Source organism: Procambarus clarkii, chromosome 38 (genome assembly GCF_040958095.1).
Source record: "Procambarus clarkii isolate CNS0578487 chromosome 38, FALCON_Pclarkii_2.0, whole genome shotgun sequence".
Lineage (NCBI taxonomy): Eukaryota > Metazoa > Arthropoda > Malacostraca > Decapoda > Cambaridae > Procambarus > Procambarus clarkii.
Window position 1 is genome coordinate 7,235,836 of NC_091187.1, and position 27,233 is coordinate 7,263,068.

A 27,233-nucleotide genomic window follows, 5' to 3' on the forward strand; every position below is an offset into this window, starting at 1 on the left:
GATACCACCTACCAGGGCAGCCAGGGAGACTGAGCACGGGCCAGTGCAGGAAGGGTGCGTTGTCCCCAGCGGTGCTCCCCCTTTTCAACAGGGAAGTCCTACTACATCGTCCATTCTCCCACACTGGTGCTAAGACCCCATTCCCCCTATCGCCCCAGCCTGGACACCCAACCATCCACTCAGGGAGGCCCCTCACAGGCGACCCCTCCAGTGGGTGGTCCGATGGCTCATAAGGCCTCTACGTGGTGCCCTTCAGCACGTCCACCACCCAAAAAGGGGCAGGAGAGGGGGCAAAGGCAACGTACACCGGTCACAGGGAGGTGTACGTGAGCCCCTCACCACGGCAAGGAGGCACCACGGAGGGGTTAAAAGGGGCAATACCAGTCGTCTTGTACTCCAGAAATTATGAAACTTGACAGCAATAATAACTTTTTAAACTCAAATATACTTTTATTGTTTATTATCAAGACAAGTTGAGGTACACAACTGTTAACAATCAAACCTTTATCTGTATACAAATCATGGAAAACATTCTTAAGAAAAAGAACATCACTTGTGATACAGAAATCACAATATCATGATACATTTAATGAACAAATCCACAAGGGCCGTAATGAGGGTTCGAACTTGTGTCCGGGCTAAGGCGTGTGCTGAGATCCGACTAATGCGCTTCTGGGATCATCCAGGACGTAAATCAGGACAGCCACGATGGGTCGCACCGCTGCAGCCAGATCACTTCGCCGCCACACCCACACAAGCAACGCCATATTCAAGTGGTGTTCCTGCCAAAGAGAAACAAAAAAGATTCTCTATAATATTCTATCTACTCTGAGTAAATACTTAAACTGTCCTCTGAAAAAGCATGTCACTTTTCGCTCATATGCATCACACAAGGCCAAAAAATGTACTAAAAAATTAAAGCGACTGGAGAAAGTGATGTACTGTCCCATTTTCTGTTTTGGAGCCTCTGGTAGGGTAGGAGAGATTAATTTGAATTGACTGTTTTCTTGACATTGTGAAACCTTTGGAGGATGGCCTGAAACACCATCGTAATGATGGATGTGACCTAAACCGGGTAATGATGATCACTGTTATTTATTACCCGAGGCAAACTTACATTAAATAATAAATAAATAATAATAAATAAATAATAATAAATAAATAATAATAAATAAATAAATAATAATGAATAAATAAATAATAATAAATAAATAAATAATAATAAATAAATAATAATAAATAAATAAATTACTGTATAGTGTGCCACCACATGCTCTTAACAAATGAATCAAATTACATCCAAAAGATCTATTTGGTCTCAAGTCTAACACACAATTATGTAAATGAACTCCACAACTCACCTGCTTGTACCATGTAAGGTAGACAACAACAACAGTTATGGTAAATAAACACTCATCTTGACAATGTCCAAAATGAGCTCATATTCTAGTGTAAAAGTCATATGTGAAGTAAAGTTTACCTCTAGCACGTACACCCTAACAAACTGTTTTTAATTAAAAATAATTTAAAACACAACAAAACTTTTGGCTACACTGACACCACAACCGTTACTCACAGACTAATCAGACACATTACAATCTCAGATTCTACACACTCACACCGTAAGCTCATTGAAGTGCAAACTAACATTATTAACAGCAGTAAGTCCAACAGAACCAACACGCTAGAAGACTTATTCAATCAATTCAAATTCAACAATAAGAGGATCGACTGGGAAGAAATAAATATAGACCTTGGAAACATTCATTGGGAAACCATCTTAAGCGACAAAACTTTCACACAGGGAATAGCTCCACTGACAGCTGAAGCATACTAGATCTGCTTAAAGCACATGCCTGTGAGGAGGGTCAGAAAGAGGATCACTCTAGAAAGAGAACACGCAGACGATTATACAGAAGGAAAATATAACGGAAATGCTTAAACAGACACGACTGTCTTTTGAAAGGAAAATAAATCTAAACAGAGATCGAAGAAATAATTCTATGAATAGAGCAGACGTTGAAGTGATCATATTAGTGAGGAAATGGAATTGAAACGAAAAGCTATACAAGAGATAAAATGCCAGTATGAGACTGTTTAGCACCCGAATAAACAACATGAAAGTTGAAGATCCAAACAGCTTCTTTATGAATGACATCCAAGCTGCAGATAATATAACAGGTATTAACATGAACTTGTAAGACTTTGAAAGAGAAATTGACAACATGCCCGTGCACTCAGCCCCTGGTCCAGACTCGTGGAATTTAATATTCATAAAGAAATATAAAGTACCAGTAGCATGAGTACTCAATATAATATGGAAAAAGAGCCTGGATACAGGGGAGATACCAGCAGCACCTAAATCAGCATATATAACTCCTCTGCACAAGGAAGGTAGTAAAGCTTTGGCAAAAAATATAAACCAGTTGCACTAACTTAACACATAATAAAGTTTATGAGTGACTAATTAGGAATCAAACTTTTAGTTTGATGGAAAATAATGACCTACACAACCCAGGACAACATGGATTTAGAGTGGGAAGATCCTGTTTGTCACAGTTACTCAACTACTGTGACATAATAACAGAAGTCTTAGAAGAAAAGCAAAATGCAGATGTTGTGTACACAGACTTTGTAAAGGCATTCTACAAATGTGACCATGGAGCATAAAATGGGAGTGATAACCCATAAAATGAAATCAATGGGAATAACGGGTAAAGTGGGGCGTTGGAATTTCAACTTTGTCAAACACAATGCAGTGTGAGACAGTCGATCAAATAAGATCAAGCCCAAGTGCAGTGAAAAGTTCTGTACCCCCAAGGCACAATCCTTGCACCGCTGCTATTTCTCATTCTAATCTCGGATATGGACAAAAATACTAGTCACAGGTTCGTGTCATCCTGTATCCTATAGTGTCGTGTCATCAAAAATGACATCTAGTATCAGGCCCTTGTGACAGAGATAGAACTTTCACAGATGACAAAAAAGATATGAGCAAAATACTTCGGAATCAGTATGACTGTTTGAAATGAGCCACTACACACCCTAAAGATTGACATCCATGATTTTCATGGACGTGATGCCAACATCAAATCATATATCTTATGTCACCCTATCTCCCACTGGATTTTGAAGAAGCCGTAGACAGTATGCTTATGCACTTTGCACCAGGCCCTGATTCTTGGAACTCCATATTCATCAAGAACTGTAAAAAACACTGTCGCCGGCCCTTCACATTCTTTGGAGGCAAAGCCTAGACACTCGCGTTATCCCTAACCGACTAAAATCAGCAGACATAGCACCACTCATTAAAGGAGGAAATAAGGCAGAGGAAAAGAATTACAGACCGATAGCACTGACATCACTCAACATAAAAAATCTTTGAGAGTGCTAAGAAATAAGATCACAAAACACATGGAATCACAGCATCTCCATAACCCTGGACAAAATGGTTTTAAAACAGAGTGCTCTTGCTATCACAATTACCGGACAACTATGACATGGCCTTGGATGGCATGAAGACAAGCAAAACGCTGATATAATTTACAAAGATTTTGCAAAAGCCTTCGACAAATGTGACAATGATGCTATTTGCACACAAAATGGGTGCAAAAGGAATTACCGGAAAAATAGGTAGATGGATCTACAATTTCCCGACTAACAGAACCCAATGTGTAATAGTCAACAAAATAAAATCCAGACCATCAACCGTGTCTCCCTCTCCCTGGGTACTGTGCTTGCTTCAGTACATTTTCTCATCCTCATATCAGATATGGACTAGGAAACAATCTATAACACTGTCTCATCCTTTGTACATGACACTATGATTTTTATGAGAGTAAACAACATAGAGAACACAGCAAACCTCCAATCACACGTAAATCACGTCTTTCAATGGACTACAGAAAAAATATGTGGAATTTAATGATGATAAGTTCCAGCTCTTGTCCTACAGAAAAAATAATAAATAAATAAATAAATAAATAAATGTTTATTTAGGTAAGGTACATACATACAAGAGATTTTACAAAGATTGATGGATTTATACATAGAGCTAGTACATACAATGCCTAAAGCCACTATTATGCAAAGCGTTTCGCGCAGGTAAAACATTAATGACTAAAGCTTAATACTAATTGGGTATAAAGAATAAAATGTGTTGAGAACAAATAAAAGTAGAGATAAAAGAGGGGAACATGGCTAAAAAAGCAGCACAAATACAATAAGGTCGACAAACAGCTTTGTTTAAAAAAAAAAAAAACATGGGTTGACAATAGAGGGGTAAGGTAGGTTACAGAGAATTTATTAGGTAGTGCTTCGTTTTTATCTTAAACTGGTTGAGAGAGGTACAGTCTTTAACATGGTTGGGAAGGTCATTCCACATTCTGGGTCCCTTGATTTGTAGAGCATTTCTAGTTTGATTAAGTCGTACTCTTGGAATATCAAAACTGTATTTATTTCTGGTGTGGTGCTCATGGGTTCTGTTACAACCTTCAATGAAGCTTTTGAGGTCAGGATTGGCATTACAGTTCAGCGTTTTATATATGTATAATACACATGAGAGAATGTGCAGTGACTTAATGTCTAACATATTCAGAGATTTGAGTAGGGGTACCGAGTGATGTCTAGGGCCAGAGTTGGATATTGTCCTAATATAAGCTTTGTGTTGAGTAATTAGAGGACGTAAATGATTTTGGGTAGTAGAACCCCAAGCACAAATACCATAGTTAAGATATGGATAGATGAGGGAGTAATAGAGAGTAACCAGGGCAGGGCGGGGTACATAATATCTGATCTTAGAAAGAATGCCAACAGTTTTTGAAACTTTTTTTGATATATTTAGAATGTGTCCCTGGAAATTCAGCTTGTGGTCAATGAGAACGCCAAGGAACTTGCCATCTAATTTGTTACAAATTTGGGTATTGTTTATTTTGAGATTTATTTGACTAGAGGATTTATTGCCAAACAGAATATAGAGAGTTTTGTCAATGTTAAGGGTGAGTTTGTTGGCAGTTAGCCAAGGATGGACTTTATTTAGCTCAGTATTTACTGTGACATTTAGAGCAAGGGGGTCAGGACTGGAGTAAATGAAGGTTGTGTCGTCAGCAAATAGAATTGGCTTGAGGTGTTGGGAGGCATTTGGAAGGCCACTAATGTAGATGAGAAAGAGGAGAAGGCCAAGTATGCTACCCTGAGGAACACCAATGTTGATAAGTAGGGTGGGAGAAATTGTATTATTCACAGAAACATACTGGAGCCTGTCAGTAAGGTAAGATTTGAGGTATTGCAGGGAGTCTCCTCTGACTCCATAATGATGTAATTTAAGAAGAAGGTTTTGGTGGTTGACAGTGTCAAAAGCCTTACGCAGGTCCACAAATAACCCAACAGGGAACTCACTTATATCAAGAGCTGCATGAATCAAGTTAATCATACTAATAAGTGCATCGTTAATGCTTTTTGGGGGTCTGAAGCCATATTGACAAGAGCTAAGTATATTGTGTTTGGCTAGATAAGAGTAAAGCTGCTTGTAGATTAGTTTTTCAAATATTTTTGACAAGTTAGGTAGGATTAATATAGGTCTGTAGTTGTTAACATTTGTGAGATCACCACAATTGTGGACAAGGGTTACTCTCGCTTTTTTTAGAATATCTGGAAAGGTTTGGAGTTCAAGTGACTTGTTGAAGAGCAATGCAATAGCAGGGGCTAAAGATCTGGAGGCTTTTTTGTAAATTAAAGTTAGTATCTCCTCAAGGGCACTAGACTTGGTTTTAAGGGAAAGGATTATCTCATTGACGTCAGTCGAGTTAGTAGGCTTTGGGTACAGAAACTGGGGATAGTTACCTGTAAGATAGTCCTTAACATCAGTACTGGACGATGAAATATCATTTGCAAGGGATGACCCAATGGAAAAGAAGAACCTATTGGGTGTTCTGTCTTGTGTTGATACTTTTATAACCCTATTAATATCTCCTTTGTTATGTCCATTCATCCACTTGTAAACCACTATCATGTCACCCCTAACTCTTCGCCTTTCCAGTGAATGCAATTTAAGCTTTGTTAATCTTTCTTCATATGAAAGGTTTCTAATTTGGGGAATTAACTTAGTCATCCTACGCTGGACACGTTCAAGTGAATTTATATCCATTCTATAGTAAGGCGACCAAAGCTGAACTGCATAATCTAAATGGGGCCTAACCAGAGCAAGATATAACTGAAGAACCACACCAGGTGTCTTGTCACTAACGCTTTGATTATTAAATCCCAGTGTCCTATTTGCCTTATTACGAACATATATGCATTGACCCTTTTGTTTTAAATTCTTACTTATCATAACTCCCAGATCCCTTTGCAATTCGACTTCGCAATCTCAACATCATCTAGCTCGTATCTTGTAACTCTATCATCATTACCTAGCCTCAAAACTTTATATCTATCAGCATTAAACTGCATCTGCCAATCCTTTGACCATTTCAAAACCTTATTTAGATCAACTTGAAGTGATAGTGAGTCTTCTTCCGTGTTAATTTCCCTGCCAATTTTTGTATCATCGGCAAATTTGCAAATGTTGCTACTCAAACCTGAATCTAAATCATTGATATATATTATAAACAACAGAGGTCCCAGGACAGAGCCCTGAGGCACTCCACTTAAAACACTTTCCCACTCTGACTTATCCCCATTTATACTAACTCTCTGTTTTCTTTGGAATAGCCATCCCCTAATCCAACTTAATATAGCACCCCCAATACCATGAGCCTTTTTTTTTTTAATCAGTCTTTCATGTGGCACTGTATCAAAAGCTTTGCTAAAGTCAAGGTACACAACATCACAATCCTTACCACTATCAACTGCCTTAACTATGCTGGAATAAAAAGACAGCAAATTTGTTAAACATGAACGGCCATTTGTAAAACCATGTTGCGACTCATTTATTAATTTGTGTTTTTCAAGATGAAGACGAATTTTATTTGCAATTATCGATTCAAGTAACTTTCCCACAATAGACGTTAGGCTAATTGGTCGATAGTTTGACGCAAGTGATCTATCTCCTTTCTTAAAAATTGGTACCACATTAGCAACTTTCCATAACTCTGGCACTTTACCTAACTCTATTGATTTATTAAATATGGTAGACAGTGGCTCGAAAAGCTCCTCTTTGCACTCTTTAAGCACCCTGGCAAACACTTCATCCGGCCCTGGGGATTTGTTTGGTTTGAGTTTAACTATTTGTTTAATTACATCCTCCCTGGTAACTGCTAAACTAGTCAACCTGTCCTCGTCCCCACCCTCATAGACTTGTTCGGCTGAAGGCATATTGTTAAGTTCCTCTTTAGTAAATACAGATATAAAATATTTATTAAAAATACTACTCATCTCTTTATCATTATCTGTTATTTGACCTGTCTCAGTTTTTAATGGACCTATCCTTTCATATTTTCTTTTTGCTTTCCTTATCTCCTTTTTAGTATTTCTAACCAGTTGTATGAATTCCTGTTCTAAACTGACTTCCCCATTCTTAATCCTTTTGTACCACGCTCTCTTTTTACCTATAAGGTTCTTCAGATCCTTTGTTATCCACTTTGGATCAGTAGTATTCGATCTATTCAATTTATATGGTATACTATGTTCCTGGGCCTCACCTAGAATATTCTTAAATAGGTTATATTTTGAGTCCACATCGAAAACCCCTTTTACGTCACCCATCGCTGGGCCCACGTCCAGCTCCAAGACCGGCCCACACCCCACACCCAAGACTTTCCAATCTATTTGACCCAATAAATTTCTTAGGGTTTTGAAATTAGCTTTTCGAAAATCAGGTACTTTAACATAATTTTCTCCTACAGATCTATTCCATTCTATGCTAAATCTGATTTCTTTATGATCACTGTTCCCTAGCTCACTCCCTATTTCGATGTCCTTCATTTGAGTTTCCCTGTTCGTTAACACTAAATCTAAAATATTATTTTCCCGCATTGGTTCCTTTATGTCTTGCGTAAGAAAGCAATCATCAATTAATTCTTGAAAATCTTCTGCTTCATTATTCCCTGTTTTGTTCAACCAGTTTATTCCACTAAAATTAAAGTCACCCATGACATAAATACTGCTAGATCTAGATGCTCTAGATATTTCATCCCATAGATGCTTTGCTTCCATTCGGTCTAAATTTGGTGGCCTATATATAACTCCTATTATACTATTATTTGCTTTTTCGTTTAATTCTATCCAAATAGCTTCTGTGTGTGGCTCAGATTTGATTCCCTCTTTGAGACTACATTTCAAATTGTCCCTAACGTATATGGCTACTCCCCCTCCTCGTCTAATATATCTATCTGTGTGAAATAGTTTAAATCCATTTATTTGATATTCAGCTAATAGTTCTCTATTTTCTACATTCATCCACGTTTCGGTAAGCGCGATAATATCTATTTTTTCTGTGCAGACAAGAGCATTTAATTCGTTTATTTTATTTCTTAGACTTCTACTGTTAGTGTAATATACCCTAAGTGAATTGTTATTTTGAGGCCCTTCAATTTCCCTGATCATTTTGCCAATTCCTTTCTCCCTCAAACACATACTTTTATTACCTCCTTCCTCCAAATCAATTCCCATACCACTATCTACTAACAGTTTAAACCCAAACAAACACCTCTAACCACTGGTTCCAACGAGTTCGCAACAGCAACAACCCCAGCCCTCGATAGATGCACCCCATCCCGAGCATACATTTCATTTCTTCCATAGAAGTGTCCTCAGTTGTCTATGAAAGATATTGCATTAGATTTGCAATATCTTTCCAGTCGGCAATTGACACCAAGTGCCCTCGACATCCATTAATTTCCCACTCCCTTTCTTGGAAGAATGCCACATATGATCGGGATTCCTCCCTTGCTCCTAACTAATTCTATTGCTGTCTTGAATCTCTGTATTAGTTCCTCACTCCTAACTCGCCCAACATCATTACCCCCTGCACTAATACAAACAATGGGTTTGTTCCCATTTCCCTTCATAATATCTTTCATGTTTCCAACAATATCACCAATACCAGCTCCTGGATAGCAAACCCTTAACCTGTTGCCCTTATCTCTGGCACAAAACGTTGTCTAAATACCTCACTAAACTTATTATACCTCAATATGATAAGTTTAGATTTAGGAAAGACTTGGGTAAATACTGGTTCGGTAACAGGGTTGTTGATTTGTGGAACCAATTACCGCGTAACGTGGTGGAGGTGGGGTTCCTCGATTGTTTCAAGCGCGGGTTGGACAAGTATATGAGTTGGATTGGGTGGTTATAGACAGGAGCTGTCTCGTATGGGCCAATAGGCCTTCTGCAGTTACCTTTGTTCTTATGTTCTTCTTATGTTCTTATTCTGGTTGCCTTCAATGGTCTTCTTTCCTCTCTTCCTTCGGACATCTTCTCTGCTCTGTATGTCGATGATCTTACCCTTTGCTGTCAGGGTGATGATTTGCCTCTCTTTCAACGCTGGCTTCAACTTGCGACTGATGTCGTGTCGTCTTGGGCCACCGATCATGGCTTCAAGTTCTCTACTACCAAGACTTGTGCCATGACTTTACTCAGAAACGGATCGTTTTTCGTCCCTCTTTGTCACTTTATGGTCATCCCTGGAGTACAAAGATTCCGCGAAGCTTTTGGGGTTATTCTTTGACACATCAGAGGTCCGCGGTTGTTCAACGTCCTCCCAGCGAGTATAAGAAATATTGCCGGAACAACCGTGGACATCTTCAAGAGAAAACTAGATTTATTCCTCCAAGGAGTGCCGGACCAACCGGGCTGTGGTGGGTATGTGGGCCTGCGGGCCGCTCCAAGCAACAGCCTAGTGGACGAAACTCTCACAAGTCAAGCCTGGCCTCGGGCCGGGCTTGGGGAGTAGAAGAACTCCCAGAACCCCATCAACCAGGTATCAACCAGGTAACTCGTTTGTCTTGGTCTCCCCATATCTCTTACCTCCGTGTTGAGTACTCTAAGGCCCTTACCCTCCTTCAGGTATTGTCCCATACTTCTTGGGGAGCGGATGGCGCACTCTCCTCGCTTTACATTCCTCTCTCGTCCTGTCTAAGCTCGATTATGGTTGCCCTGCTTACTTGTCTGCTTCTCCTTCTACTCTTCGCCATCTTGATGCTTTGCACCATACTGGGTTGCGCCTCATTTCTGGTGCCCTTCGTTTGACTCCCATCCTCTTCTTGTATGTTGACACTGGCTTCCTATCTCTCCAGGACCACCATGATCACTACTCTCTTTGCTATCTTGCGCGGTCCTTGCAACATCCTTCCTCTCTCCTCTGTCGTGCTTTAACTTTTACCCCTCCTGCGGTTCCTGTTCCTCTTCACCACCTCCCTCTTTCTGTCAGGTTATCTTACTTACAGGATTCTCTTTCCGTTTATATTTCTAATATTTCTCCTCGTGTTGTTCCCCACGCCCCACAGGGGGCTTGGGGCTCGACCCAATCACAGAAGAGGAAGGGGAGCGGGGGAGTAGTCCAGTCTGGGCCCAATGTAGCGGGGGCTACAGAGCCCAGTCTTCCAACACAGTCCGACTCAGGGGCCTGGTCACCCCCCCCCCCCCATGAGGCTGGGAAAGAGAAGTCGTTTCATTATCCATGCAGCAGTCTTTCTAAAAGTTTGGGGCCTGGATCCAAGGGATACCACCTACCAGGGCAGCCAGGGAGGCCGAGCGCGGGCCAGTGCAGGAAGGGTGCATCGTCCCCAGCGGTGCCTCCCCCCCCCCCCCTTTTTAACAAGGAGTCCTACTGCATAGTTCATTCTCCCACACTGGTGCAAAGACCCCACTCCCCCTATTGCCCCAGCCTGGACACCCAGCCATCCACTCAGGGCTACCCCTCCAGCGGGCGGTCCGATTGCTCACAAGGCCCCTACGTGGTGCCCATCTGCATGTACAACACACAAAGAGGGGACAGGAGAGGGGGCAAAGGCAACCCTCACTAGTCCCAGGGTGGTGTACGTGAGCCCCTCACCACGACAAGGCGACACCACAGAGGGAAGAGGCGAGAAGAGCAGATGTACTCCTGAATACAGCATCTGGCACCAAGAGTTACGGAAGACGGAAAGGACCTATCAAAAGTGATTTTCATTACACAAAGAGACTGGCCATGACGACCACGAGGGAGGGCGAGTAACATATTAATATGGAGGATAGAATGGCCTTGGGCCTCAAGTACATGTTTATTATGGTAGTCTGTAAGATCCTTATCACCAGTCGCTACATGGTATGGAAGAGTAACTGTGCCAATCCTGGCATTTATTTAACCAGGCATTTTTTGATATTCGAACCGGTGTCTCCCCAATGCAGGACAACGAGGCTAAGTGGACAGCTGCTTCCCGAGAAGGAGCTGCAACAACACGTGTACCAGTATGGGTGGGGTTAAAAGTGACAAAGGTATCCACCAAATCAACTAGAGTAGGAGTAATTAGGTCAAGTGGAAGAGTAGGTCTGTATATTAAAGAGGAGCTGGAATGCACAGAGCTCCTGAACTTGACCAATGAGGTGGTAGAGGTACTTGGAATCAAGGTAGAGAATATAAATCTAATTATTATTCTAATATACAAACCGCCAGATGCAACAGTTCAGGAATTCACTGAGCAGATCCACAAAATAGAAAATAGCCTTGATAACCTAGCAAACCCAGTACCAGATATTATCTTCCTTGGAGACTTCAATCTACCCAGTTTACAATGGAGAATAGTAAACAGTAATACTATAGCATGAAATCAACCTGGAAATAACCAATCACAGGTCAGAGAACTACTGAGATTCTGTGACAAATTCTCACTCAGTCAGCAGATTACAGAACCGACTAGGAATGAGAACACGCTGGACCTCATATTCACAAACAATGATGATAGCTAATCAGAGACATTACTGTCTCAGACACTACGTACTCGGACCACAAGCTCATTGAAGTGCAAACTAACATTAATAACGGTAGTAGGCCCAAGAGAAACAACAAGCGAGAAGGGCTATTCAATAAATTAAATTTTAATAATAAAAGGATAGACTCGGAGAAAATAAACAGGGAACTTACAACATTCAATGGGAAAATGTTTAAGTAATAAAAATCCTACACAAGGTCCAACGTAGAAAGAGAACACAGACGACATTACAGAAGAAGAAAAAAGTTAACAGAAGTGCTGAAGCAGACACGACTTTCCATACAAAGAAGGAATAATTTAAACAGGGAGAGTGAAGAAATCGAACAGACTGAAGCATTCATATCAACTTGACGAAAGGCAACTAAAACAGAAAGCAATTCAAAAAATAAAGAAATACCCAAAATATTTCTTCACATATGCTAAATCAAAAGCAAAAACCACTGCCAGTATTGGACCTATTCGTACTAGTGAAGGTTCATACACTGAGGATGACAAAGAAATTAGTGAAATCCTAAAAAAGCAATATGAGGACATGTTTAGCACCCCGATACACAGCATGAAAGTGGAAGATCCGGACAACTTCTTTACGCGTGATATACAAACCCCTGTAAATATAATTGATATCAACACGAGCGTGGCAGGTTTTGAAAGAGAAATTGACAATATGCCCATGCACTCAGCCCCGGGTTCAGACTCATGGAAATCAATATTTATAATGAAATTCAAAGTGCCAGTAGCACAGGCACTCAGAGAGTAGAGTGTGGAGAAAGAGCTTGGACACGGGGGAGATACCAGATGTGCTTAAAGCAGCAGACATAGCCCCTCCACTCAAGGGAGGTAGCAAAGCATTGGCAAAGAATTATAGACCAGTTGCACTTACGTCCCACATAATAAAATTCCTGTATTTGAGAGAGTGATCAGGAGTCAGGTCACTAGTTTCATGGAGACCAATGACCTCCACAATCCAGGCCAACATGGATTTAGAGCAGGAAGATCATGCCTCTCACAGATACTTGACCATTACGACAAAATCACTGAGGCATTAGAAGAAAAACAGAGTTCAGATGCAGTATACATGGATTCGCAAAGGCATTCGATAAATGTGACCATGAAGTGATAGCACACAAAAGGAGGTCAATGGGAATAACTGGTAAAGTAGGACGCTGGATACTCAGTTTTCTGTCGAATAGACCAGAGAGAGTAACAGTTAACATATAAAATCGAGTCCAAGCGCAGTTAAAAGCTGCAGTATCTCAAGGTACAGTCCTTGCACCATTGCTTTTCCTTATTCTCATATCAGATATAGACTCAAATACAAGGCACAGCTTTGTATCAACCTTTGCAGATCACACAAAAATCAGCATGAAAATTACCTCTGCTGAAGATATTGAAAAACTACAAGCAGATATTAATAAAGTTTTCGACTGGGCTACAGAAAATAACGTGATATTTAACAGCGATAAATTCCAGGTACTAAGATACAGTAAAATTGAGAACCTTAAACTTAATGTAGGGTACAAAACACAATCTAATTTGCCCATAGTAGGAAAGAAATATAAAGGATTTGGGAATAATGATGTCTGATGACCTAAATTTTAGGGAGCATAACCAAGCAAATATTGCGGCAGCCAGGAAAATGATAGGATAGATTACGAGAACTTTCAAATCCAGGGATCCCATCACAATGGTTGTACTCTTCAAATCACTTGTGCTGTCCCATCTTGAGTACTGCTCAGTACTCACTTCCCCATTTAGAGCAGGAGAGATTGCTGAAATAGAGTACAGAAAACATATACGGGATACATGAACGAGATAAAGCATCTAAATTATTGGGATCGTCTCAAAGCTCTCCGAATGTACTCACTAGAAAGACGATGGGAGAAATATCAAATAATATACAAGTGGGAAAATACTGGAGGGCCATGTCCCAAATCTGCACAGTAAAATAACAACATACTGGAGTGAACAATATGGTAGAAAATGCAGAGTACTATACAACCAGTGAAGAGTAGGGGTGCCATAGGCACAATTAGAGAGAACTATATAAACATCAGAGGTCCATGGTTGTTCAACATCCTCCCAGCGAGCATAAGAAATATTGCCGGAACAACCGTGGACATCTTCAAGAGGAAACTAGATAGTTTCCTCCAACGAGTGCCGGACCAACCAGGCTGCGATGGGTATGTGGGCCTGTGGGCTGCTGCAAGCAACAGCCTAGTGGACCAAACTCTCACAAGTCAAACCTGGCCTCGGGCCGGGCTTGGGGAGTAGAATAACCCCCAGAACCCCATCAACCAGGTATCAACTAGGTGTTTATGGATGAATAAATCATCAGGACGAGTAGAATTAACATGACCGAGATTAAAATACTTAGTCCATGTAGCAGGACCAAACAAAGCTTGGAAGGTATTAGAACCGGAAGGAATCGTGCAAGTGTGACTGCAGAGAGGACGGCCCCGAGCACCCCCAGTAAGAGAGGGGGTAAAAGGCGCAGTTGTTACAATGAGAGACGAAGCCACTCCATGTGATGAGGTGGTCATCACTGGGGGCTTGGGGCTCAACCCTGCCACAGAGGTAGAAGGGGAGCAGAGAGGGGTAGTCGGGACCTGGTAGACCAAGCTCTCACAAGTCAAGCCTGGCCTCGGGGACTAGAAGAACACCCAAAACATCATCAAGTGGGTATCAAGCAGGAAAAGTCTGGAGCTGCTTGGCCTGGGCCCAAAGTAGCAGGGGGCTACAGAGCCCGGCTTTCCATCACAGTCCGACTCGGGGCCCTGGTCTCCCACCCCACATCTGAGAAGTTAAAAATAAGGGTCAGATATCAGCATGTAAATGAACAGGTAAACATATCAACAAACAAGCCCCCATACCCACCATGGCGGCACAATAAGAGGATAGGACACCTTTTTTTTTTTTTTTTTGAGATATATACAAGAGTTGTTACATTCTTGTACAGCCACTATAGTACGCGTAGTGTTTCGGGCAAGTCCTTAATCCTATGGTCCCTGGAATACGATCCCCTGCCGCGAAGAATCGTTTTTTCATCCAAGTACACATTTTACTGTTGCATTAAACAGAGGCTACAGTTAAGGAATTGCGCCCAGTAAATCCTCCCCGGCCGGGATACGAACCCATGACATAGCGCTCGCGGAACGCCAGGCGAGTGTCTTACCACTACACCACGGAGACTGCGTATAATAAGACCTGATAAGACGTGGGCCCCCCCAGGGGTGCATCGTAGATATATGCCCTGCAATCACCACTTTAAGAACCATCAGTCCGTCAAGGTTGGGCTCAGCAACGAAGGAAAAGAGTGACAATAAAAGTGTCCCTTTGCTCAACAGTTTCGGGTACCACAGTTTTACGGGCGAAAGACTGTGCCTCATCTAACATCCAGTGTCAAAACAGAGGACGACATCTAAAAGAATGATCAAGAATAGCAAAAAGTCGCTGGGAAATAGCAATTAAAAAGGAGAATTGGGAAGGAAAATTAAACTCAGTAGGAAAAAGCATTCACCACATTGTGAAGTGTATTTGTCAAACAAAATATAATTACCTCTGAAGAACATCCAACTGACATTGTGATAGCACACTGTTAGATTAAAGGTATGTTAATATACCATTATGTGCCTCATTATCCTTCAACATTCTCTTAATTATCTTCCACACTCAAAGTGTTTAGCCTATTATTTGCATGTATCATTTTGTGTCTCTTCATACTTCCAAGTTGACTAAATCTCTTTCCACACTCTGGACACTCGTGAGGTTTATCACCTGAATGCACTAACATGTGAGTCTTCATACTTCCACGCTGACTGAATCTCTTCCCACACTCTGGACACTCATGCGGTTTCTCACCTGAATGCACTAACATGTGCTGTATTATAGATCCACGTTCTCTAAATTTTTTACCACACTCGGCACATTGAAAAGGTCTCTCATTCGCATGCACCTTCCTGTGAGTCTTCATACTTCCAAGATGCCTGAATCTTTTCCCACACTCTGGACATTTATTAGGTTTATCATCTGAATGCACTAACATATGAGTCTTCAAATGTCCACGCCGACTGAATCTCTTCTCACACTCTCGACACTTATGAGGTTTATCACCTAAATGCTCTAACATGTGAGTCTTCATATTTCCACGCCGACTGAATCTCTTCCCACACTCTGGACACTCGTGAGGTTTGTCACCTGAATGTACTAACATGTGAGTCTTCACATCTCCACGACGGGTGAATACCTTCGGACACTGTGGACACTGATGAGGTTTGTCACCTGAATGCACTAACATGTGAGTCTTCACATCTCCACGACGGGTGAATACCTTCGGACACTGTGGACACTGGTGAGACTTCATCTTCTTTATGACAGGTGCAGTTTGTGTGAAGGTTTTCTCCCCCGGATGTTGGGAGAAGCGTCAAGGCTTGAGTGTTGTTTCTTAGAGTTAGACTTGATGTGAGCACTTGGCGGTCAATGGTGGTGCTTCTTCTTTATGATAGGTGCAGTTTGTGTCAAGGTTTTCCCTTAATGCTCGTGCTGGATATCGACGAAGATTAATGAATGACGAAGATTAAGCCACCTAAAAGGTGGCACGGGCAAGAATAGCCCGTAAGTGGAGGCCTTTCTGAGCAATTACCAGTATCAATAGATGATACTGGAGATCTGTGGAGGTGCGACTGCACATTGCGTGACTGCTGGATATCACCTGCTGGTGCTGCTTATATGGAGGCGGTCGCGCACCCCTCTTCACCTAAGCGTTCCAATGTTTTTGTCTGGGTCCACATTTCATTTTTCCTGTTTCTTATTTTTGTTTATAACTAGTAATTTACAATTAACACTTGTATTTATCCTCATGTTTTTCAATCAAAGAATGTACTTCGAATTGTTTCTTTAAACATAAAGCCACACGATTATACTTTTAATAGGAAACAGCTCTCACCATAGTGGATGCACTACTGGGCATAGAGCTGACAAGTGTGAGTTTCATTTTCACTTTTATTTTATTTATTTATTTATTTATTTATTTATTTATTTATTTATTTATTTATTTACTTATAAGAAGGTACATTGGATTAGTGAAAGTGCATCCCCCTCGTTAAACAACAATTCTTCTCCCTGAGCAAAAGCAGCAGCTAGTACACCGAGAACTTCAACAAGATCTTGTAGATCTGAAGTTAAGAACATAAGAACAAGGTAACTGCAGTAGGCCTATTGGGCCATACGAGGCAGCTCCTATCTATAACCACCCAAATCCCACTCATAAACATGTCCAACCCACGCTTGAAACAATGGAGGGACCCCACCTCCACCACGTTACGCGGTAATTGGTTCCACAAATCAACAACCCTGTTACCGAACCAGTATTTACCTAAGTCTTTCCTAAATCTAAACTTATCCAATTTATACCCATTGTTTCGTGTTCTGTCTTGTGTTGACACATTTATATCCCCCTTTGTTATGTCCATTCATCCACTTGTAAACCTGTATCATGTCACCCCTAACTCTTCGCCTTTCCAGTGAATGCACCTCCAAAGGATACCTGATCAACCAGGCTGTGACTCATACGTCAGGCTGCGAGCAGCCGCGTCCAACAGCCTGGTTGATCAGTCCAGCAACCAGGAGGCCTGGTCGACGACCGGGCCGCAGGGACGCTAAGCCTCGGAAGCACCTCAAGGTAACCTCAAGGTAATGCAATTTAAGCTTTGTTAGTAACAAGACACCTGGTGTGGTTCTTAAGCTATATCTTGCTCTGGTTAGGCCCCATTTAGATTATGCAGTTCAGTTTTGGTCGCCTTATTATAGAATGGATATAAATTCACTTGAACGTGTCCAACGTAGGATGACTAAGTTAATTCCCCAAATTAGAAATCTTTCATATGAAGAAAGGTTAACAAAGCTTAAGTTGCATTCACTGGAAAGGCGAAGAGTTAAGGGTGACGTGATAGAGGTTTACAAGTGGATGAATGGACGTAACAGGGGGGATATTAATAGGGTATTATAAATATCAACACATAAGAACAAAGGTAACTGCAGAAGGCCTATTGGCCCATACGAGGCAGCTCCTATCTCTAACCACCCAATCCCACTCATTGTCCACTACTTGTCCAACCGGCGCTTGAAACAATCGAGGGACCCCACCTCCACCACGTTTCGCGGTAATTGGTTTCACAAATCAACAACTCTGTTACCAAACCAGTATTTACCCAAGTCTTTCCTAAATCTAAACTTATCCAATTTATACCCATTGTTTCGATGTTCTGTCTTGTGTTGATACTTTTAATACCCTATTAATATCTCATTTGTTATGTACATTCATCCACTTGTAAACCTCTATCATGTCACCCCTAACTCTTCGCCTTTCCAGTGAATGCAATTTAAGCTTCCAGTGAATGCAGCTCCTATCTATAACCACCCAATCCCACTCATATACTTGTCCAACCTATACTGCTTCACAGTCTTTATGAGGGTGTCCAGCTGCTGGACACCTTTGTTGACCAGGAGAGTGGCTGTGTTGATGGCTTCAGGGTGGCCACTGCATGATTCAGGAACTCTTAAAGCTCTTCTAAGGTCATTGGTTGCTTCACATTCCAGAAGATAGTGAAGTAATGGCTTTTCTGTGACAGTTTGGCAGAAGATGCACTCTCTCTGTCGGGGTTCACCAATCTCCCAGTTGCATCTGTAACCTAGACGTAGTCTATATAACCTAACTGCAATTTCCCTGTGGATTCCTTTTGGGATATTTAACCTTTCTAATTTGGTTGCCTGAAGATACCATGTTGCAGATGACGAACCTTCAGCTATTCTCTGGTGCAGGTAGGCTTTGTTGAGATGTGAGAGTTTTTTGGTGATGATATTTTTTATGTTCTCTAGGCTGGGTTGAATTGTTTTATGTATCACTGGATGACGAGTTGCCAATTTAGCAATTTCATCAGCTTTTTCATTTAATGGGATTCCAATATGGGATGGGATCCAGTTTAAAGTTATGTTGAGTCCTTTGCCTTATTAGCGACTGCTCCAAGATACAAAATGGTGGTAATTATTTCCACATTATCTTTCCACTGTTTTTGTCCTAGTATTTGAAGTGCAGCTTTTGAGTCTGTGTGTATGATTGCATTTTGAGTGTTTTGTGCAATCACATATGCGAATGCCTGTTGTATGGCAAACAGCTCAGTTTGGGTTGATGATACTAGTCCTCCCAGTCTCCAATATGCCTGTACGCTGGTCATGCAAAGAGCAGCGCCAGCACTCTCATTTTCTGTGTCCACCGATCCGTCTGTGAAGATGTGGGTGGCTCCTGCTACTGCTATGCTATACATTTGCTCTTCTATTATGCGCCTTAGGATTGTCGGATCATAGGCAGCCTTTTTCATTGGGAGACTTTCTACTGTATTACTATTTTGAAAGTAGGCTCTTCCCACGGCGCGGAAGAAGTGTAATTTGGGTGTGGATGATCACCCTCTCTATCAATAATCATGTTTTTTAAATGTAGTCTGTTTAGGACTTTTCCTGCTCTTGCAACCCAAGAGTTCCCATTGTTTTGGCCTAGTCCAACCACCAAGGCCTGCCGTACTGGGATGGGATCAGAAGAAATAATTATCTTACTGATAATTGTAGCTGTCCTTTGTGATATTCTTTCTTGTAGAGAGGGCAAACTCCAGTCTAAGAGTTTCAAGCCTGGTCCACATGGGGGCTCCCAGTGCAGCTCTCATAGCATTGTTTTGGGCAACTTCAAGCTTTTTCCACTGTTGGTGTGATAGATTTGTGAGTGCAGGTGCGGCATAATCGATCACTGATCTGACTGCCTGTACATAGTATGTGCGAAGGACTTGCAGATTGGCTCCTCCAGAAAGGGAGGTTAGCGACCTGAGGATTGCCATCCGGGCCGCAGTTCGCTCTCTCAAGTATGTGACCTCAGCATTAAAATTCATGTGTGTGTCCAGGATGATTCCTAGATACTGATAGGTGTTGACCCATTCTATTGGTTGACCCTGTACAGTGAGTTGGATGTTGGGCTTCGCTATTTTTATGGGCATGGCCTTTGACTTTGAGGGGTTGAGTTTGATCCCAATCTGTTTTGCCTCTTTACTGATGCAGTCAAAGCATTTGTGTGCAAGGCGCGCCGCATCCCTTCCTTTTATGATGATGACAAAGTCGTCCGCGTAGTTTAGCAGCCTGCAGTGATGTGGGAGTTTCAACCTCATTATTCTTTCCATTAAACAGTTGAAGAGAAGAGGACTGAGAATACCTCCTTGCGGTGTACCATTTTCATGTCTTTTGTACTTTTGTACTCAGAGACTGTGCCATGAAGTTTTACTCTTGCTTCTCTGTTTATGAGACAGTTTTTGGTCCAGGAGAGCAGGATCGGCACTCTGACCTCTTTGTCAATGAGGCAGCAGAGAATAGCTGGGGCGCTAGCCAGTTCAAAGGCTTTTTCGAGGTCCAGGAATATCAGCATTCCTGGTCTGTCATTCAAGTGGGCTAACAGAGTTGTAATACATTCCACTGTGCCAACCCCTCTTCTATAGGCATACATATCATGGTGCAGTTTAGGCATTTTCCACTCCAATCTGTTGAGTGCCATTCTGTCAGCCGTCTTGGCTGCACAGCTTTGGAGAGAGATGGGCCTGGGATTAGCTGGATCTTTGGGTTTTGGGATCGGCACTATGTCTGCTCTATTCCAAGCAGAAGGTCTAGTTTGAGAAGTCCAGGCTAAATTAATTAACCTTAGGTATGCAGCGTCTCCCTCTGGGCCGAGGTTTCTAATCATTTTATAGGTTATTTTGTCGGCTCCAGGGGATGTATCCTTGGAGTTTTTCTTAGCCCTATTGAGTTCATCCAGTGTGAAGAGGGCATTAGTGTCAGAGACTTCTTCACATGCTGTAAGGATTCTGTGCCACCTTTCTTCCTCTAGTCCGGTCTGTACTGCTAATACATCTGGTGGAAGTTGATTGTTGGCTGCTCTCTCTGCAAACCTGGTTGCCAGTACTTCGGCTTCCTGTTGAGGATCCTTGGGGTGTGGAGCTTTAGGTGTTTTATTCCCTTTGGCCCGGTGAATTTGCTGCCACATCTCTCCGAGAGAGGTGTGTTCATTCAGGTGTGAACACCATTCCAGCCACTTTTGTTCTTTTATTTGTCTGGTCTCTCGATGTACATGTTCCTTGACCTCACAAAGTAATATCCTGTTGCGGTCACTTGGCTGCTTTTTGTATAGCTTTCTTGTTCTATTGAGTATATGGTTGGGTTTTTTGACACGTTCGCAATAGTACCAATGATCTTTATGGTGTCCGGTGGACTGTTTTTTCAGTGGGATTGAGTAGTTGGCTGCACTTTGAATCATACGAACATAAGAACAAAGGCAACTGCAGAAGGCCTGTTGGCCCATAAGAGGCAGCTCCTATTTATAACCACCCAATCCCACTCATATACATGTCCAACCCATGCTTGAAACAATCGAGGGACCCCACCTCCACAATGTTACGCGGCAATTGGTTCCACAAATCAACAACCCTGTTACTGAACCAGTATTTACCCAAGTCTTTCCTAAATCTAAACTTATCCAATTTATACCCATTGTTTCGTGTTCTGTCTTGTGTTGATACTTTTAATACCCTATTAATATCTCATTTGTTATGTCCATTCATCCACTTGTAAACCTCTATCATGTCACCCCTAACTCTTCGCCTTTCCAGTGAATGCAACTTGAGCTTTGTTAATCTTTCTTCATATGAAAGATTTCTAATTTGGGGAATTAACTTAGTCATCCTACGTTGGACACGTTCAAGTGAATTTATATCCATTCTATAATATGGCGACCAAAACTGAACTGCATAATCTAAATGGGGCCTAACTAGAGTAAGATATAGCTTGAGAACCACACCAGGTGTCTTGTTACTAACGCTGCGATTAATAAATCCAAGTGTCCGATTTGCCTTATTATGAACATTTATGCATTGATCCTTTTGTTTTAAATTCTTACTAATCATAACTCCCAGATCCCTTTCGCAATTCGACTTCGCAATCTCAACACCATCTAGCTCGTATCATGTAACCCTATCATCATTACCTAACCTCAGAACTTTACATTTATCAGCATTAAACTCCATCTGCCAATCCTTCGACCATTTCAAAACCCTATCTAGATCAACTTGAAGTGATTGTGAGTCCTCCTCCGAATTAATTTCCCTACCGATTTTCGTATCATCGGCAAATTTGCAAATGTTGCTACTCAAACCTGAATCTAAATCATTTATATATATTATAAACAACAAAGGTCCCAGGACAGAGCCCTGAGGCACCCCGCTTACAACATTTTCCCACTCTGACTTGACTCCATTTATACTAACTCTCTGTTTCCTTTGGTATAGCCATGCCCTAATCCAGCTTAATATAGCACCCCCAATACCATGAGACTCTATCTTTTTAATCAGTCTTTCATGTGGCACTGTATCAAAAGCTTTGCTAAAGTCAAGGTACACAACATCACAATCCTTACCACTATCAACTGCCTCAACAATGCTAGAATAAAAAGATAACAAATTTGTTAAACATGAACGGCCATTTATAAAACCATGTTGCGACTCAATTATTAATTTATGTTTTTCAAGATGAAGACCAATTTTATTTGCTATTATAGATTCGGATAACTTTCCCACAATAGACGTTAGGCTAATTGGTCGATAGTTAGACGCAAGTGATCTATCTCCTTTCTTAAAAACTGGTATCACATTAGCAACTTTCCAAAACTCTGGCACTCTGCCTGACTCTATTGATTTATTAAATATGGTAGACAGTGGGTCACAAAGCTCCTCTTTGCATTCTTTAAGCACCCTGGCAAACACTTCATCCGGCCCTGGGGATTTGTTTGGTTTGAGTTTTACTATTTGTTTAAGAACATCCTCCCTGGTAACTGCTAAACTCGTCAACCTGTCCTCGTCCCCACCCACATAGACTTGTTCGGCTGAAGGGGCCATGTCACCCGAAAATCCGATGAAAAATGGAATATTTACGAAAAATTACGAAAAATACTACAACGTTCTGGCAACACTGTGGTCCAAACCGTTTAATGATATCTTGAAAAATAACGTAATTAGAGTCAAATTTCCCGCTGCAACTTTCGTGAATCTGGTCCTCGCGCCGTGAGTACGCCGCGGGGTATTGTATCTTACGTTGTAGATGTCTTATTTTTCGTAATAGCGTTGAAAATAACATGTTATGCATAAAATGAATATAAACTAAACATATGGCAACACAACATATGGTCTGACACGAGGGTGGTGCAGTCAGTGACTGCGTGTCACTGACACGCAGTGGTCAAAGGATTGGCAGATGCAGTTTAATGCTGATAAATGTAAAGTTCTGAGGTTAGGTAATGATGATAGAGTTACAAGATACGAGCTAGATGGTGTTGTGATTGCGAAGTCGGATTGCGAAAGGGATCTGTGAGTTATGATTAGTAAGAATTTAAAACAAAAGGATCAATGCATAAATGTTCGTAATAAGGCAAATCGGACACTTGGATTTATTAATCGCAGCGTTAGTAACAAGACACCTGGTGTGGTTCTCAAGCTATATCTTGCTCTAGTTAGGCCCCATTTAGATTATGCAGTTCAGTTTTGGTCGCCATATTATAGAATGGATATAAATTCACTTGAACGTGTCCAGCGTAGGATGACTAAGTTAATTCCCCAAATTAGAAATCTTTCATATGAAGAAAGATTAACAAAGCTTAAGTTGCATTCACTGGAAAGGCGAAGAGTTAGGGGTGACATGATAGAGGTTTACAAGTGGATGAATGGACATAACCGGGGGGATATTAATAGGGTATTAAAAGTATCAACACAGGACAGAACACGAAACAATGGATATAAATTGGATAAGTTTAGATTTAGGAAAGACTTGGGTAAATACTGGTTCAGTAACAGGGTTGTTGATTTGTGGAACCAATTGCCGCGTAACATTGTGGAGGTGGGGTCCCTCGATTGTTTCAAGCACGGGTTGGACAAGTATATGAGTGGGATTGGGTGGTTATAGAATAGGAGCTGCCTCGTATGGGCCAATAGGCCTTCTGCAGTTACCTTTGTTCTTATGTTCTTATGTTCTTATGTGTCTCTCATGGAGAGAGGATGTTTGCTGACGCGCTCACACAATATCTCCCAGAACATGCTATTTTTGCTATTTTTAGCTATTTGTACTGCAATATGACTTACCAAACGAACAAGAGAGAAGCATTGACAGCTAGATGCATGCGAGCTCTCCATACGAGCTGGCCGCAATGCGTAAATCACCAGTCACGAGTGACAGCAGGTTGAGAAACTTTGAGAGCGCGCTACGCAACTCCAACTTTTACAACTAGATAAAATTTCACAGCCTTTATTTATTATTCTATTTACATGAAACTTGCACATTATATGTAGAGTTTACGCCTCTATAAACGCATGTCATTATTCTTATCTACGTAGATTTATTGATTTTATAAATAATGATACACCTCATTTTGTTGCATACGTTTTTGGGAAACTTTTATAAAATCTGTATTATTGCACTAAATACATCTGGGATAATAATGTCACATGCAAATCTTTATTATATAGTAAGGTCGTAGCTGAGTGTCTTATAAATGATTTTGGTTCACAATTGTGGGCTGTGAAATTTTTTGAACATGGTTGAAAAATTCGTCTTTTTTTTTGTTTGTTTTTTTTCTCCGTCTCTATTTAGGCTGAGATGCTGAAACTTGGCCTAGGTGCAGCACCTTTCACATGTATCAGGATAATAAATTATGAATACCCTACAACAATTTTTTAAATCCGGGTGACTTGCCCCCTGAAGGCATATTGTTAAGTTCCTCTTTAGTAAATATAGATACAAAATATTTAAATATTTATTAAAAATACTACTCACCTCTTCATCACTATCTGTTATTTGACCTGTCTCAGTTTTTAATGGACCTATCCTTTCCCTAGTCTTAGTACGATATAACTGAAAAAACCCTTTAGGATTTGTCTTTGCTTGCTCTGCTATGCGAACTTCATAGTTTCTTTTTGCTTTCCTTATCTCTTTTTTAACATTTCTAACCAGTTGTACGAATTCCTGTTCTAAAGTGACCTCCCCATTTTTAATCCTTTTGTACCAAGCTCTCTTTTTACCTATAAGGTTCTTCAAATTCTTTGTTATACACTTTGGGTCATTAGTATTCGATCTATTCAATTTGTATGGTATACTCACCCCTTTTGGGACTGGATATATTTTGTGCTACTAATTGTGATTGAGTCATTCTTCATGATCAACTTGTGCCTGGTTGTTATTGCTACTCAGTTTTCAGAGACTAAGAAGCGAGAAATGGAGCGAATGAAAATGGAGCGGCGTGCCAGGTTTCAGTCAACTAGTACACTTGCATCTGGTTCCACTTCGGAACCAAATTCATGCTATGCAGAAATTATAAAATATATTGCTCACTTATGGTGACGAGGAAAGAGAAAATTTTACATTCGGTACAAACAGTTTCGCCGGAGAAACAAGTCTGATCATCCTCATCAGCTGAGCCTCAAGAAGCAGCGTCGTCGTCGACAATATGAGGCAGCACAGAGTGCCATTATCAGTCGGGAAGGTGGAGCATCTGGAGTGCCAAGCACTGTAGTAGCCATGGCTCCTACTGTTGGTGGCATTGGACCTGGTGGAGCCTTAACTGTGATGAATAACATAAGCTCAACATCTCCACAGCTTTTGTCACCTCCAGAAGTACACGAAGTTCCAGACGACTCGAGAAACAATAATGCTCCCCGCATTAGCCCAGAATTTTCTGACATAGATCCTCAAGCCTCCACACATCGTCCTGTTCTCCTCAAAATCTCAAGTGGTACAAGTGGGGATGGCAGCAATGAGCTCTTGCCACCATCACCAGGTGGTCAGGGCACCTGTACCCCACGACAGCATCGACGCAGCTCTGTCATGTTCAGTGATGTAGTGCTTCTCCATGGTCATGCTGGGGAGACAGCAACAAAAAATGTCTGTCACAGTGAGAAGACTACGCAAACTGACGATGAACCTCTAGATCCATCATATTTCCGTGAGCCCTTACCCCATCACCTCACACACCAGGACCACCTTCTCTTATGCCCCCTGCTCTACTACCCCCAGCCCTCCTACCCCTTAACAAGAATAAATCTTCCTTGCGTTCTGTCTCGCGAACACCCTCTAATAATGGTTCAGGGGGAAAAGGTTCTCTCACTTGTGGAGAACTACTGGCACTTAGTGGTGCTCTTTCTGCTGCTTTGCCCACACACTTGGGCATTGACTCCCGTTCCGTCCACACACTTTATTCTTCATTGGCCAAAGGAGTTAAACACTTTTCAGCACCAACTTTATTCTTTTCTGCTGATCAAGCCCTTGCAGGTTTCACAAATTACTATTCAGAGTCTGATTCCTGTGACTCAGAGTCTGACTGGAGTGATGAAGATTGGAAGGATGAGGGGACAAAACAGCCTTCTTTAGCCCACAGATTTTGTTCACAAATTCGTGTGTATATCCACACGGATCCACCAGCTTCTTCGTATGAAGAAGCTGGTGGATCACCGATACTTTCCACGGGGCATTCTTATTGCTATCCTCATCAACACCCTCAGCATGGGCATCGAGTACCATAACCAGCCAATGATGTTGACAATTATTGTGGAACTGAGCAACTTCGTCTTCTCAGCCGTGTTTGCCGTCGAAATGTTGCTAAAGGTTATTGCCGAGGGACCCTTTGGTTACATAAGCAATGGTTTAAATGTTTTTGATGGCATCATTGTCATCCTCAGGTAATGTGATAATAAATTTGAGAAAGTTGTTTGTAAGCTAATTTTAATTTTATGCAAATTTTTTTGCATTATTAGACTTAAGATTGTATTTTCTGACATGTCAAAAATAATTCCAGATACAGTAAATGGAAATTGGTTGGTACAAAGTTGTTATATTGTTAGAAAAATGCTAAGTTGATTTTTGAAGCACAAAAACAGTAATTTTATTACTACATATATGTAGTATTCAACACGAATATACAAACATCACTAACAACTTGAAATAATAATAAGATAAGAATAAAGGACACTACAGAAAGCATAAGTATACTTAGCTCCATACCCATTGAATTTTCATGTCATCTTCCACCCAAGGTGAGCATGGGATTAACAAGTGGATAATCTGGGAACATACAAACCAAACCCTCAAAGAAACATGCTAAAACCTCTCTTAACTACAACTCTCCTCTCAAAACCTCTCTCTCAACAACAACGGCGAGAAACAATGTGCAGAGTTTCTTTCACCCTATGCCCCTGTTACCTAGCA

General features: G+C 41.2%; 1 long non-coding RNA gene and 1 pseudogene across 1 annotated transcript; one reads left to right on the forward strand and one right to left on the reverse strand.

Moving 5' to 3' along the window:
* Window positions 1–445: 445 nt before the first annotated feature.
* On the reverse strand, window positions 446–16,613 carry LOC138372219 (uncharacterized). Its single transcript, XR_011230742.1, has 2 exons — window positions 16,237–16,613; window positions 446–782 (listed from the first exon to the last, which is right to left on the reverse strand). It is a non-coding gene; the product is annotated as an uncharacterized lncRNA (long non-coding RNA).
* Window positions 16,614–24,183: 7,570 nt separating this feature from the next.
* On the forward strand, window positions 24,184–26,711 carry LOC138372153 (voltage-dependent T-type calcium channel subunit alpha-1G-like; annotated as a pseudogene).
* Window positions 26,712–27,233: the final 522 nt, after the last annotated feature.